Here is a 12949-nt window from a genome sequence, read left to right as displayed (position 1 = left end):
AAAGCACTTAGGAACAGGCCACTCCTGCTCAGCACAACTTCTCTTTAAAATAGATTTGTTTATTCACTGTGTGTCATCTGGAGCTGACTCTGCTCTTCTCCCATGGGTAAAACATGGACAGGAAAGAAAGGGGAGCAGAGGAGGCAGCAGTGTTTACTTGCAGTATGCTAGTTATCCCCGTGGACAAAGCACAGCCCCAGAGAGGCACAAAGTGGCTGGTAAACAGTACAGACAAAGCTGGAAAGTGAGTGTCTGGATCACTTGTGATAATATATTCATTCAGCACTTCTTGTAGCAAATGCCTCCTGTTTAACTACTCATCTCTATATCCACATATTTGTATACGTTTTTATGTCCTTATGTGCTGCAATGAAAAGCAGAAAGATAGTATATACCATATCCCATTAGACTTTCTAGTAGTCTACCAAACTGTTTTTTTTTTCTCTTTTTTTTTTTTTTTCCCATGAAAAACACAAACAATGCATCCCAAGCTGACCTAACCAGCTCTCATACAGGAGTGGTAGAAAGGGGTGACCGTGGTTGTTGTCTCAGCCTTGGAGATGGCCAGTACTGGGAATCCGTGGGTATCTGAGAAACTCTCATAGAGAAATACAAGCTGATGTATGTTTTTATCACTAAGTAGGTGCTATGGAAAAATGTAAATTTTGTGAACGTGTTAGCATTTAGCCAAGACCTAGGAAATGCCTTTTCCAAGTTTGGAGAAATAATTTTAGGTCCAGTGTACCTAGCTGCTCTGGCCAGATGTATCTGCTACAAGCTGAAGGCATAGGCTGTGGGCACCCTGCGTGCTTTTCCAGCCTGCTCCACCAGGAGGTTGGACTAGATAACCTCCTGAGGTTCCTTTCAGCCTGAATTATTCCATAATCCTAATAATTTCTGTGTCTGGAGCAGTGCTGAAGTAAAGCAACGTAATTAGCCCAACTCTGTAGTGTGGATAGGCAGCAGCATCTGCTCTGGAAAACCACTTCAGCTGACAGACAGTTTCATCTCATTTACATGTGAAAAAGTTATTGGGCTTAGACAGTGGATTTACTTAGAAATCCAAAAGAAGAGTCCCCACATGTATGCTGTGAGGGACATCCCCATGACGGTGGTACCCAGGACGCTGCCCAGCTCCAGGGCTCAGCATCAGCAGTGATCTGCTCCCAGAGCATCGCCAGAGGTCTCCTCGGAAGGGAAGATCGCCGTGGAGAAGCAGAGTGTCAGCCTTCCTATCACATAATTCACCATCAGAGCATGCTGGAGGATGAACTAAGCCATGCTCCCGAGGTCCATGGGCTGTTTCCAAAAACTGCAAGAGGCGGTTGCTGCTTGTTTGAGGTACACTGGGTAGCTCCTCCACTGCATGGCGTTGCAGAGCTCCTCTGGATTCAGGCAGCCAGGGCAGGTGAGCTCACTTGCTCTCCTCTTTTCTCCATGGCAAGCAGTCCATTACCTGTGGGTGGCCTTTCACATTGCTGCATTGATCCCACCCCGCTTGAAACCAGATCCACCCAGCAGTCGGGCCCTGTTACTCTCTCAAGGAGAGCTTCCAGCATCTAAAAATACCCAGTAACCCAACACAGCCAACATACACTGACTCACTCATTAGACAGGACCTTTTCTCCAGCTCCTAACACTGAAGTAATAAAAAAAGAAAAAAAAATATATATATATATATGCATATATATATATGCAAAGAAAGCTCCTTCTATTTCTCTGGAGGAACCCTCAGCCATGGGCAGCCACACCGCCACATTCACTAATGTTTGGTTGTTCACCTGTCCTGCTCCTGAAAACACTCAGCTCGGGGCAGACAGGAATCCTCCCGTCTTTTGGGGCACAGCTGGAGTCCCTGCATGCCCAGACCTGGCAAGCACCCTCCAACCTGCTCCTGTTTGCACAGGCTACCTCCATGTATCCCTTGTCACCAGATCCCAGAGCCCAGCAGTGGTCTCTGTTCTGCAGGATGGCTCAAAGCCCCCAGCAGCAGCATGTGCTCGTGAAGACAATATCATGGGGCACAGACATACAGGGACCTGCAGCTGAACCTGTCCTTCTGCCCTTCTGCACAAAAGGACAATTATGTATACCTGGTGCTAAAATGAGTGGTAAGCCCCTCCATTCTCCCACTGGAGAATGCCCTTTCCAGAGGCACCACCTTTTAAACCCCCAAGGTTCCTCCCAGACCTGCCAAGCACTAAAAGAAAGATGCATTATGAAATACTTAGCAATGATAACTGCTTCAATACCAGAGTAACAGTTAGGCAGCTCGAAAAGGGAAGGGAAGGGAAGGGAAGGGAAGGGAAGGGAAGGGAAGGGAAGGGAAGGGAAGGGAAGGGAAGATGAAAAGAAAGATGAAAAGAAAAGAAAAGAAAAGAAAAGAAAAGAAAAGAAAAGAAAAGAAAAGAAAAGAAAAGAAAAGAAAAGAAAAGAAAAGAAAAGAAAAGAAAAGAAAAGAAAAGAAAAGAAAAGAAAAGAAAAGAAAAGAAAAGAAAAGAAAAGAAAAGAAAAGAAAAGAAAAGAAAAGAAAAGAAAAGAAAAGAAAAGAAAAAAGAAAAGAGAAGAGAAGAGAAGAGAAGAGAAGAGAAGAGAAGAGAAGAGAAGAGAAGAGAAGAGAAGAGAAGAGAAGAGAAGAGAAGAGAAGAGAAGAGAAGAGAAGAGAAGAGAAGAGAAGAGAAAGAAAGAAAGAAAAGAAAAGAAAAGAAAAGAAAAGAAAAGAAAAGAAAAGAAAAGAAAAGAAAAGAAAAGAAAAGAAAAGAAAAGAAAAGAAAAGAAAAGAAAAGAAAAGAAAAGAAAAGAAAAGAAAAGAAAAGAAAAGAAAAGAAAAGAAAAGAAAAGAAAAGAAAAGAAAAGAGAAAAAGAAAAGAAAAGAAAAGAAAAAAAGGAAAAGAAAGGAAAAGAAAAAAGAAAAGAGAAATGTCATAGCCATTACTGTAATTCACGCTTAGCTCAGTCTATAAAACTTCTCTCTTCCTGGATCTAAGCCAACAGCTTAAATTTTTAGTGAACGCTAAAGTTAAGTTGCCCTGGTGATAAATGCATCTGTGGGGAAAGGGGGAAAAATCCCTTCCACCCCATTTTTAGCAAAGCTCAACAGTTTTCTGTGGAATTCATATAATTTCTGAAATGGACATGAAGATGTATGTTAACAAGGGCCTGGGACAGAAAACAGAAATGAGCGATGGGAGGAGAACTTAATTACAGCATCCGGGATTGTCATTAGGATTGGGGCTGTAATCACAAAGAAGACAACAGATAGGTTACTTGCAGTCTGGTGAGCTCCTGGAATGAATTTATGAAAGTGCAGAAAGTTAATAATGCTGCAAATGTGTCTTGACATTGCTTAATATGTCTGTCTTCAGGGAGGAATGAAAACTGGTGCATCAGCTGTATTTATGTGCATTTTGACCTTCCATCAGGTGTCCAGGACTTTGCTCCTTCAATTCTGAACACAAGAAAGTGGGAAAGATGGAGTGGAGCTTAAACTGAAACATGACAGCAAGGCAGAGACTAGAAAATCCCACCCATCTGTCATCTTCAGCATGGCACAAAATGGTGATGAATGGTGATCCCACTGATCCCAGCAGACTGGTATGGTCGCTTCTGCACATGAGGAACGAGGGCTGGGTGAAGAACCAGCAGGATAAACCCAGATAAAATCAGTAGCCTGGTTGCAGGGGCTGGCAGGTCACAAACATCTCACCTGCAACGGGGATCTTGCAGAGAGATGTGGGTCTCACTGCATCTTGGCCCCTTGATGCTTGCTGTTTGCTGTTTTTTGCTTTGAAGGTGCCTTTTTATGAGGGAACAGGCCACACACTTGTTGTCCTACATGCCCCCTTCATTTCTCCCAGTAATATTATGAGACCTTTTGAGATAGAGCAGGTTTCCAAGCACTTTTTTGAAATCCTGTCTGAGGAGCCTTTGGGTCACCAACTACTCTGGGAGCTGGCCTCAGCTCATGGACATTGCCTGCTGGTGGGTATTTACTCTTCAGGACACATTTCTCTGATCAGGCCATTTCCAGCAACAACTACAGGCAACATCTGAGACATCCCCAGCAGGAGACGGGAGGGAAGCACCAGTGCAGTTTTTATCACTATTTTCTAGGTGGAATTGCCATCTGGACCCTTCTCTGATGGCAGATGTGGGAGTATCAAAGGAGAAGCAGGCGCCTCCTTTACCTCAGTCAACAAACGAAACACCTCCTTGCAGGCAGGTTAGAAAATAATATAAAATCTGCTGAGGACAAGTTTCCATTGACAGCAAAGAGCTGCCCAGAAATGAGTCACACAGGAACGTTTTAGTCAAACTTCCCCCACTCCCACCAGGGAATTTGCAGACAAAGGATATTGTTGGTTTGGGGTTTGGGGGGGATTCGCTTTTGTTTTTGGTTTTGGTGGGTGTTGGTTTTGTTGTTGTTGTTTTTGTTGGTTGGTTGGTTTTTTGTTTTGTTCAGAATATTTTATTCAGAAAATATTTAGATTTTGATGGGAAGAAAATGAAAATCTTTTTTTTCTTCTTTGCCCTTTGAACAACTTCTTTCACCACTTGTGTGCAAATGTCAGAAGAAATACCTAAAGGAAAAGCAAGAGCAGCAAGAAAGATAGGAGCTACCAGAGAAGAGGAGGAGAAAAGTTCACTTCAAGCACACAAAACGCGTGTGAAAAACACTTGTCTGCAGCCTTCCCTGTCCCTCCTCTTCCTCTGAGTCTGGGCATTGCCTGCTTCAACCCCTGCCAAGGAGCATCTGCCCTCGTGGTGCAGTAGGATCTGCAGCAGGTACGTGCCCTGTGCTGAGGGTCTTGCAGAGGAGCGATAGGTAGGGTCCGACAGGAAGAGATGAAGCAGGTTTCACCACCATGGGTGATAGCCCAAGCACAGGAGAAGTTCAGCCCCATTTCCTACGATTGTTACCACTGTTGAGGCTGAGCTGAGAGCTGGTGCCTGCCTCACAAAAAACACCACCAGCAGCATTTGCTCTCAGTGTTGAAACATGCCAAAGTCACTATGCTGAGGAGTATAGAAAATGGCTAAATCCCCCGGAGAGTTTTCTAGTTATAACATAAGTAAGCAGTGGGAATGTTAGGAGCATTCCCTTGGCTATTAAATAAAATAATAAATAATAATAAATAATAAATAATAAATAATAATAAATAATAATAATAAATAATCAGAGGGGTAAAAAAAAATCAGTTATGCAAAGCATACCTGCATGGAAATGGGGAAGGGACGTGCTGTCACCAGTGAGAAATATCCAGCAGCAGGAAGCATTGATTGAAGCAATAAGCAGAGGTGATGTGGGATGGGAGGCCCTGCTCCACCAGGTGCCCGATGGCCAGACTCTGGTGCTTTTCCCTCACCTGTTGGACCCACAGCTCTGATTCCTTTCACCAAGCACATGCATCCCTATGTAAATCGTTCCCGTTTCATAGATTTCCTGCAATAAACCAAATCGAGTATTTACATTCCTAGGAACAAGTTTTACTACAGATATTTCAGTTAGGCTTAGAGATCATGTTGGCTCAAGTGGGACTGAACTTGATCCCCAAACAGAGAAAAGAAAAAAAAAAAAAAAGACTGTGACACAATTTGCTTGATAATATGGGAATGTTTGTCCCTTGCTTTGCTACTACCATTGCTGAAAGCATTAAAAATGTATGTAAGTTCCTAGGGAAAAATGTCAAATGTTTGTTCAAAGTTAGCGTTAGTCCATTGGTTTCATCCACTCTGTTGGCAAACTAGAATTTCCTGCACTGCCTCCATCCTCGGCTGAATGGAGAAGAAGCTGCTGTAACAGAAACACTTGGTTGGGTTTTGCAGATCAAAGATGAGGAGAACCTAATCTGAAAGGAATCACTTGCGTCTATTTATAACCATCCAAAATTTCATCAGGAGCAAAGTAGGGAGCAAATTAACTCAAAGCAGCAAGACCGGATCATCCCAAAGCAGGGCTGCAGTTTAAGAAGCTGAGGGCAACAGAAGCAGGAGGAAAGCAAACTTCCCACCCCTGCCCCTCACTGTGTGATCTCTGACAAGTCCTGAATGCTCCCTGAGCCACCATCCCCTTCTGAATGTGAAGCTGGAGATTTCCTAACCCCCACGTCACAGAAAGCAGAGCCAGGGATGCTGCGAACGGCACTCGTCTTTCATTCAAAATTATACCATGAGCTACATCAATGGGGAGAAAACTTTGAAATTGTGAGTGGAAGGGCAAAAATGAAAGAATGTTTTCTTTTTTAATCTGATGCTTTGCAAAATCAGTTTCAGATCAGGAGCTGAGGGTCAGGAGAGGTCAGTTTCGTGGTGTCCCAATGCTTATTGCTGGCACAACACTTCCTCTGCCTCATGGCTTTGCGTGAAGGTCTCTCAGGCAAAGAACATGGTTTATTCTGTGACCCATCACCACCAGACCCAGAGAGAAGAGGAATCACCATGAAATACTGCCATTTGAATGCATCCGGCTTTTCTGCATCAGTCTATCCACATGGCACGTGGCCAGGCTTTTATTGTTTATTGCACTAGAAAGATGCAAAATGTCCCAAACCAGAGCTGGTCTCTTAACACGCAGAGATGTCAAATTGAATAATTGCCTCAACAAACTCACACAAACTCACAGGACATCGGGGATGTTTAGGATGCGAGGAAATGGCCTCAAGTTGCATCAAGGGAGGTTTAGATTGGATATTAGGAAAAACTTCTTCAAGGAAAGGGTGGTCAGACACTGGAACAAGTTGCCCAGGGAGGTGGCAGAGTTCCTATCTCTATAGGTGTTTAAGGGAGGTGTGGATGTGGCACTGAGGGACATGGCTTGGTGGTGGGACTTGGCAGTGTTAGGTGATGGTTGGACTTGGTGATCTTTGGGGTCTTTCCCAACCTCAACGATTCTGTAAGTGATAAAAGGCTCACAGAGTCCCCTGTGCCAGTACCTACACCTCCCTCGTCCTTCAGAGGCCGTGCTTTTGGAGATATCTAACTCCACCACAGCATCCAGGAACAGGCACCAGGATCTCCAGGGCGTTGGACCTCTACGGAGAAAACACACCGCGAAGGTGGCAAGTTCTGGCAAAAGCTAGAAAATGCCATAACTGTGAAAAACAGGCATGGGACCACATGAAAATAGGAGAATTTCATAATGTGCTCACATAAACAGATGCATTAAGCCTGCTCTCCAGACAGTTCTAGCCTTGCGAGTGCTCGACTTTCCCACCTTAACACCGTGCTCTGAGCAGGCTTTTTTTTTCCCTGTGCCTTGTATATAGAAAATAGAGCCGCCCGCCCGCCCCCGGCCCCGAAGTAAGAGAATCCCCGTGTTGAGTGAGTGCAGGCGCTCGCGGGCTGACACAGCGTCCCCGCACAGCCACGGGGGGCTCTTTACGGATCAGCTCTGCGGGCACACGAGGCCCGGACCAGCCTAACCAAATCATTGGAGAAAAATAAACATCCTTCCCTTGGAAGTGCCTAGTGCAATTTCATTAAGCCAGACGATGCCTGCGAAGGAGCCGGATGTATATTTATTGAATTGAGCCCTGAGAGAGTAAAAGGGAAAAAGAAGCCCCCGGCCGCTATGGTGAGGGGGATTTAAGGAAACTAAACAAAGCAAGAGCTACCCCCTACTCCAATCCCAACACTAAAAAAAGAAACTACAAAGTCGTTTTCAGATGTGATTTCCGCAGAGGGTAATGCGAACATGCTGCGGTTTTAAAACAATTAAATGAAGAAAGGTGTCTTTGGGAAAGAGGGGCATAAGAATTACGAGCGTGTTCCCAACCAGCGGCATTCCTGCGTGTTTTACGGTACGCTCTGGACGCGGGCCCACCTCCGAGGTGGAGTGTGAACATAAAACATTTCCCCGATTGTTTTCCCCGCTCAGAGGCAGCGACGCCGCACAGCTGTGAAGCGACTGCAGGGCAGCGCTCCCTGCCCTGGCTTCCACTCGCGGTGGCAGGGCGAGGGGGCTTAGAGCTAATTAAGAAATGAAAATTGACTCTCGGCTCCACACATTGAAGCACCTCTCCCTGCCCCAGTCCTTCCCAGGGAAGAGGTTTCTGTTTCAAGGTATTTCAGATCAATCCGTGTTCATTTTTATCCGCTTCTTTTGCCTCTTTTTTTCTTACTGGAAGCAGCTCTGGAGAGGCTATTTAAAATGCTTCAGCCACTAAAAATCAGCTTCCAGTAAAGAACTAACATTGACTGTTCTGATAACCCTTCTTACGGTGTCTCCTCCATCAGGTGTTACACATTTATTTTAACAAATGACCCCAAGTTCTCACCTGTCCCCTGACAACAGGGTCCTGGACATTAGAAATGTCACCCTTCTCTGCTTCAGAGATAGAAAATACAGCCATCCATGCCTGGAGGACACGGGAATGTTTTCCTGGTGATCAGGACAGAGACATAGCAAATTAATAGTAACCCAAAGCATTTTACAGGTACCTTTATGCTGGTACAAAGGTGTAATTTTGGCTTTTGGCTTGCATCCCTACTAAGAAAGGATGAAAGATACAATGAACAAAGGGAAGATGAAATAAAAAGTGTAACAAAGTGAGAGATGACCTACATGAGGACAAGAGGGGCAGGCAGGGATGTGTCTTTGCCACTACACCAGTAATTCCCTCCAGCAGGTTCAGCCCCGCATATGGCACCCTGGAACAGCGGCTCAATGCCCTCCGCTCAGATGGATGCTGCGGGAGCTGACGGTAACGCCACGCGATGCCACGACCCAAAAAGCATCTCTAAGCTAACTGTGCTTTTAACAGCATCCCTTGCTCAGGTCAGGAGTGTCACGTTACACGGTCCTGCTGCTGTGAGAAGTGGGAAGGAAGACAGCATAGCCTCTCCAGAATATTTCAGCTGGGCTGTACATGCTGATCAAGCGGGCTGCCTCCCCTCCGTGGTGCTTCACAGAGCTTCTCCAAAAGCACAAATCCACGCGAGGAAAAGGCTACCAAAACCCCGGGCTGTGACATCTCGGCAGCCCTGAGGACCCTTCCCCAGGCAGAAGCAGGTGCCGCGGCCAAGGCGCTTTGCACAGCGGGGTGAGTGGATTTGCCACACGTTGCTGGACTGGGGGCGATGGGGCATGATTATGGGGTAATCGTCATCCCTCCTTATCTGGGCAGGTGGGGCTGCACCACTGCTCCCTGCTCAGATGGAGTGAGACAAACCTCTTAAGGCTTTACTCCCCACAGCGTGGAAGTTAAACTCTAATAGAACGCAACATGTCAGAGTTTGATTTTAAAAAATAATATATATATATATTTTAAAAGCTAAAAATAGAGAAAAGAGCAAGAAAAGCAGAAAAAAATACAGTCATCAGCACCCGGTTATTACCAGCATCCACAGGGTATGGAATCTGATACCCGTTGCCTTTATCAGGTCAGGGTTTGACAAGTGAAAGCAGCAGATTATGGCAGATTTTCAAAGCCTTTTTAACAGCGCAGACAACTGCAAAGCTGGCTACTCCAGTCTCAGCCTTATTAAAGGCTATTTTCATAACCATAAACTAAGAGAACAATGTCTCATTTTATAATTAATACGTATTGTTATTAATAGATTTAAACAAAGCTGGCTTTCATTCCTTCATTTAGTGGTGCATTTGGTGAAGCACTTAAAGGGGGCCACTCCAGTGTACACATATAACTGTTTTAATTACATCCTGTGAATTTATTTTTCCAGGGAGAAATATTTCTCGGGGAAAATGTCTATAAAAGTAACTTTAGAAGCAATGTAATTTTGTGTGTGTTTCCTATAGGAAATCTGTTTAGTTTAAGTCCCAGGTTCTAACACTCTCCTTTATGCAGCAGTGCGACCTGAAGAATGCTGCTGACAGCTGTATTAAAACCTTGTATCTCTTCTGAAATGAAATTGCTGATGGATTTGTGAGTCATAACTCGATGGGACCTTGCCTCCTACCTCTTGACTGGATTTCGTTAGCAGGACTCCTTCACAGCCCCCCAGAAAGGAGGCAGCGCACGTTAATGGGCACTCCAGGCGTTGATTTATCTGCCCATGTTGGTGTTGCATTTGCGAGTTATTTTTACTGTCATTTATTTAACCAAGGACAGCCCCACAGGAGCTTGGCTTTAGTTTCCCAGATACAAGAAGAAAAGTTTTATGGATTTCACAGCCATCAAAGTGAGAGTTCCCAGGGAACATATCCTCCAGGAAGGCTTCACTCAGGCTTGAGCATTTCTTGCTTTCCCCTAGGAAGTGACAGACACAGCTGGAAACTCAAGTGCACAGCCCCTTTTTCACCCTTAAACTCCTCGTTTCTGGGACTTGCATGTGTCATTTCACCTCCTAACTTCATCCCCATCTTCAGCAGTTAGCAATTAGCAGCGTTTTGTTCCTTTGCCAAGGAAAAGTCCGTTCTTCCTCTGGGTGACCGGACACAGAGGACAGGGACAGGCATGCTGTAGGTCCTCCACTCTGCCGGTCTCTTCCCTGCAGACCACAGGCTGCTATCCATGTAGCAGAAGCCATATGTCTGAGTCCTGGTCATGGCCAGCTCCTGAGCAGCTTGGACTTCTAACATAAGGTGATGGAAAAAAATGTTAAATGCCTGCTGCTGGAGCTAGCAAATCAGCTTTTTCTTCCCTGGTAACTTCCTCTGCAGCACTTAGGTCATCCTGATCAGATGTTGCTCTATGCCTCATTGTCATGGAAGAGCAGACATGCCCCATCCCAGCAATGAGAAGGTAGTGAGGTGTACCACCACTGCGGGGTCCTGCTTGGAAAGCCTTTCTCTGCCCTACTTCCTCTGAATGCTGGTGTGAAGAGTCATCTAGGGGAGAGCACTTTTCCTCATTTGAGGAAATGACCCAGCTCCTGAGAACACCAAAGGAAAGCAAAAGCAGTTTTCACTCCATCACGTTTTTCCTTTCCTCCAGCAGTTTTTCCTTGTCCATAATGACAAGGAAGCAGACACTGCAGAGCAGCACCTCACCAGCCGCAGGCTCAGGTTAAGCAAGGGAAGAGTCAGGTGTCTTTTCAAGACTCTGGGCTCCAAAAGAGTGGCCAGCTGTATGTCTGGAAACAGAATCCAGCTCTGTGCATGGCCCTTGAAGGAAAGTTCACGTGGCTGAAAGTTTCTGATGGTAACAGTTGCCCTAATAAAAGACAGTCCATCAGCTTACAGGAGGACAGTATTTTCAGGGTTCATTGCATTCTGCCACATCTTTGATGCTAATTCTCTTGGGCTGACTGGGCACTGCCTTGAAATTGGTGGTAACTTGCATGCTGTGCCGACAGATCCTTTATCAGAAAGGTCCTCTTCCTTCGTTTCCCTTTCCACCATTAAACCAAGAGAAGTAAATGCAGTGTGTGTTCTTGAAAGTAGGCTTGATGTGAACTTCTGTGAACTCTTCTGTGAACTTCTTCAGCTGCTGTGAGGTTTCATCCGCCTTGAAAATTACATCCTTCCAGAGCACTTAGGTTTGAGTCATATTAGTCATAGGAAAATAATAAAGTAAAATACAGAGAAATTAGCTTTCCCATATGCAGGGTATGGTGGATCAGCTTTGCCAGCTATAAAAACTGATCCTGGTTACTTACTCCTTGTGGTGACAGGTTATTTTCACTGTTCACTTGAGACAGTGTGCAGTACATTAGCAGTACCACAAATTAGTCTGTAAGGACCATTCTTGAACTCCAGTAAAGCAAGTCTGTCAATGCCACAAAACAGGGAATGGCATTTCATTCTGCCAAACACACTTATGGAACAAACCGAAAGTGCTATAGGCCAGTAACACAGGCGGAAAAAGACAGTTGCACCTTATCACATAAGAAAGCAGGTCTCCAACAGGTGGAGTCATTACTAGCCCTTGCTAATTCTTCTCCACTATTATTGATCTGTTTGCACCATTGCAAAACCTAGCGCCATTGCTGTAAACAGTATGCCAGGATGGTACTGTGAGATCCTAGTCACTTAAATGAAAGTGATGGAAGGGAGATGGCTTCCCTCAATGAACGAGATCTATTGCAGAACCAGAGAGGAAGCCAGTGTAGTGAATGTTATTGTGTTCCCACGCCAGTACTCCTTGCTTTGATCTGCAAGTCTTTGGCAGGACTTGATGTCTCTGATCTAAATTTGTCTGGATTTTGGACTGACCTGGATGGAGTTGTGTAATCCAGCAGCTCAGTGGCTTCATGTAAAAAACAAAACAAAACAAAAAAAAAAACACTCATCCACTCATTCTTAGCTCTAAGAAAATCTGGGTGGCAAACTTGAAATCATCTTGAAAGGCCGCACCTTCATCACATCAGGTGCTGAAGTTAGGGCTATGACCAGAAAGCATTGACTCACCTAATTAACTCCTAAAACTCAGAGAGGATGGGAGATATCCTATTGAACAGATGAAATGGAGAACAGCACGACTAGCAGTTCCTAAACACTTTCCAGTTGGATTATTTTGAAGGAAAAAGCCAAGCTTGGAGCCAAGGCATGAATAAATGGCATGGAGCGCTCTGGAGTCCCGATGGATGTGAGGCCCAAGGCATAAACCCACCACGGCAGGTTTCACACTGGTACTTTAGGCTCATGCTTTCTGGGAAAGCTTTTTTTTTTTTTTCTCCATAGACTCACAGAATGGTTTGGGTTGAAAGGGACCTTAAGGATCAGCTACTTCCAGTCCCCTGCCATGGGCTGGGCCCCCTCAAGCAGAGCAGGCCCCATCCAGCCTGGCCTTGGGCACTGCCAGGGATGGGGCACCCACAGCTCCTTGGGCAGCCTGGGACAGGGCCTCACCGCCCTCACCTCACCTTTTTGCCAGGTTTGGACCCACAAAGAGGAAGCCCAAGTGGTTGGGCAGTTACTGGCTAGAGGTGGTGTGCCACCTCTGCCTGGGCTTGGAGCGAGAGGTGCTGCTCCGAGTCGGCACCAGGTGACAGAGCCAGGCCCTGCTTGGTGAGGCTGGAGGGGAAGCCTCGAGACCCATCCCGCTTC

At 45.5% G+C, this 12949-nt stretch overlaps 1 long non-coding RNA gene across 1 annotated transcript; it reads left to right on the top strand.

The window, feature by feature from the left end:
- The first annotated feature begins 8767 nt into the window (after positions 1–8767).
- On the top strand, positions 8768–12580 carry LOC308198538. Its single transcript, XR_013953994.1, has 2 exons — positions 8768–9041; positions 9807–12580. It is a non-coding gene; the product is annotated as an uncharacterized lncRNA (long non-coding RNA).
- Positions 12581–12949: the final 369 nt, after the last annotated feature.

The sequence above is a fragment of the Anser brachyrhynchus genome (genome assembly GCF_964034855.1).
Source record: "Anser brachyrhynchus genome assembly, chromosome: 7".
Taxonomy (NCBI): domain Eukaryota; kingdom Metazoa; phylum Chordata; class Aves; order Anseriformes; family Anatidae; genus Anser; species Anser brachyrhynchus.
Note: the sequence above shows the minus strand (reverse complement) of the source record. Positions and strands in the feature narration are given on the sequence as shown.